This window comes from Triticum aestivum, chromosome 6B (assembly GCF_018294505.1).
Source record: "Triticum aestivum cultivar Chinese Spring chromosome 6B, IWGSC CS RefSeq v2.1, whole genome shotgun sequence".
Taxonomy (NCBI): domain Eukaryota; kingdom Viridiplantae; phylum Streptophyta; class Magnoliopsida; order Poales; family Poaceae; genus Triticum; species Triticum aestivum.
The window spans coordinates 37,282,650-37,285,835 of NC_057810.1; positions in this window are offsets into that span (position 1 = coordinate 37,282,650).

Consider the following 3,186-nt stretch of genomic DNA (forward strand, 5'->3'; position numbering starts at 1 on the left):
TGGTGCTGGAAAAAAGCAAAGATAGTTCTGTGGAAACCTGCAGTTCTGAACCACAAATGACCGACTCGGTTGATCTTCTACTAATGCCACTATTTCTGAAATCTTCACAAGACAAGCGCATTGTTTGTGAAGCTGCTGAGGCAACCATTATAACCAAAATGCAACCCTACCTCAAGTACAGGAACCCTCGAATTCGAGCAAAAGCATCTGTTTGTATCAGTAAGAGTGTACCATGTCTTGGTCTGGAGGGAATCAACAGAATGGACAAGAAGACCATCACTGAATCCAAGCATGAAGTCATTCAAGCTGCAACTTATGTGCACAAGTCATGGCATCCGGGGAGCGACAAGACCACCACTGTAGTCGCGCCCTCGGTGAACATATTGCAGTTGGTTTGCTGTTCTACATTCAGGTCCGGCAGGAATGAGAAATGGAGTTTACAGTGTACCAGGCGCTCGGAGTCCAGCGAGCTCGGGTGTCATGACTCCAGATGCTTCACTGGCAATGTTGTCACGGGATCAACTCGTTACACAGTTATCCGATGTTTTCCATGGGACCCTGGGAAACTACAAACAAATGAATCTCAAGAGGTGAGTAAGTGCTGGTATGCCAATTCAGTGGCACGACAATGGCTGGTTCATGAGCAGAAAAAAACTACTCCTTCAGCTCACTTCCTTGGTGCTGAGGCTTGGGGCCAAGCCTCATCTTAAGAAGGGGGGATGTCAGCCCCCCTGCCATGGCGACCCTACCTGTCGGTGAATCGGCCTGTCTCTTGCCAGGCCGTCACCCAGCACGGCCCTGCAAGTGAAGGCCCGGCCCAGCTGCACATCTACATAAGCCTCACAGCAAGAAGAGACGAGCATCCAGTGGATCAACGAACCGGCGGCGGCGGCTACCTCTCTCCCCTATCTCCTTCCTTTCCCTTTCCTCCAGTTCATGTGTTCTTCCTCCATTAGTGTAACCATTCCTCTGTAATCACCATCATGTACTGAACCTTGTGTTGGAGTGAGATTAATCTAGAGGGAGATCACTACTCTTACATGGAGGATGCTGCAATGTTGTGGTGGTGCCAGCTGCTGGAATCCTCGCTGTCTACCTCGCGCTGGAAACTGTTGTTGGAGGATGCTACAACCGGTGGCCGCAGTTGCTTGAACCGATGACCGTGTTCGCTGGAACCGGTGCTACAGGAATGGCCAAGTTGCGACCTCATGTGCGACAGTCCTGTTTAAGGATGTTGCAAACGCCGACCCTGTTTGCTGGAACCGGCGACCTTGATTGCGGGAATTGACCGCCATGGTTTGCTGTAAGCGATGATGTACGACAGCTGAATGTTGCAACCAACCACCATGAATGCTGGGACCGGCGGACCAAGTGGCTGGAACCGGCGTTTTCCTCAACAACGACCATGTCGACCGCATGACATGACATTGGTACTCTGTTTTTGCTGCACCCAGGGAGCAAACAAGCTACAACCCGCTTTGCATATTGCTGGTATCGAAGGACCGCTGATGCTGTGGAAGAGTGGATCATGCTGGCCAGCATTTGTTGCAACTGAAGATGGGTTGGCCTACTACAACAGCGTGAGATGCTGCAAGGCGGAACGCTAGGAACAAGCAGCATCCATCATGACGAGGAGGAGGCAGTGCTGTATCCCATGGCCGGCATACTACGTCCTGGTTTCCCGCATGCAGCGACGGGTCTCGACAGCCACCCCATGATGCTGTGACCCGCGGGGGTGCCTCGTTGGAGGTGGAAGTGCACAACGGTCATGGGCAGAGATTAGTGCGTCGATGTCGCGTGTTTCTCTATGCGTTGACCAAGTGGTAAGCGATGACAGAGAGAGAGAGAGAGAGAGAGAGAACGAGTATGGAATCAATGGCCCTGTTCTCCCTATCCAATGGCCCGTGGAGCGACCGGCCGAAAATTGGGCGGGTCGACCAGCCCCTAGCGTTGACTTGAAGCGTAAGTCCTTTTCATCTGGCTATATGCGATATATAGTTCTTGCTTCTATTAGAATTACACCAATTGTATATGGAAATGTTAAGCTTATACATCCGGATCAAGCGAACAAAAAAAAGCTTATCCATCCCGATGTAATTCAAGTGTAGAAATTAGCGCCACTACGGTGTGACACCCAAGGATTTGGATTCCGAGTGCACCTTTTTTCTCGTGGGGCACCGAAATTCCCGGTTACCGCGGTAACCGCGAAATCTCGGAAAAAATTCGGGCGAAATTTAAATCTGAATTTTGAATTCAAAACTCTGAATGATGTATATATTCGGTCTGGACTCGTTTCTGTTAGCTCCACCTTCTAGCGCAGTGGTTAGCTCGTATATGAGCTTCTCGTGCCTTGAGGTTGCAAGATCGAATCACTCCAACCCCATGTATTTTTAACTGCATCTTCCTTTTTATCATAAAAATTATGAAAAAAAAAGAGAACCACCACACTCAAACCCGAGACCACAGGGAAGAATAAGTAGCGCCGCGTTTACCACCACGCCACTGCTGCCTGAATGTTCTTCCAAAGTTCCGAACCTATCTAACCTAACTATCAGAGTTTAAATTCAAAAAATTCAAATCTTTTCGCTCGGTACATACTTTTCTCGTGGGGTGGCGAGAAACGCGGATACCGGGCGGTATCCGAATATTCCGCCCGGTACCCAAAACCATGGTGACACCTAGCGCACCGCAAGGCCATCTTATTTCCATGTGATCCTGCTGTCATCACATAGTTAACTCTCAGTCTTCAACCTCACTCAAGTTGTTAAGGATTTGCTACAAGACACAATAATTGAGCATAGGGAGGGGAAGAACAGAAGGGGGGGGGGGGGGGGGGAGGTGGCCGCTGCAAGGCAATGTCGTGATTAGACGATCCCATGCGCTTCATCTTCCTTGTCATACGCATGGCAGGAAGACATGATGATGATAGGGTATAACAACCTATCGTCCCTTGCGTCAGCAATCCTACAGGTAGGGATCCCGGCGGTAGGTAGTTATACCCTATCATCATCAACCCTGACGGTAGGAAACGGGTCAGATCCCAAAATATTTACGAACCAAGGTCGGATCTTGCTAAACATCTAAAAAAGGGTGAAAACAATGAATTTGGCTGCCCAGGCATAGATGAAGAGAGTGGCATGGCTGGTAAAGGGTGGGACCCCTAGCTGATCAAATACAGTGGAGTAA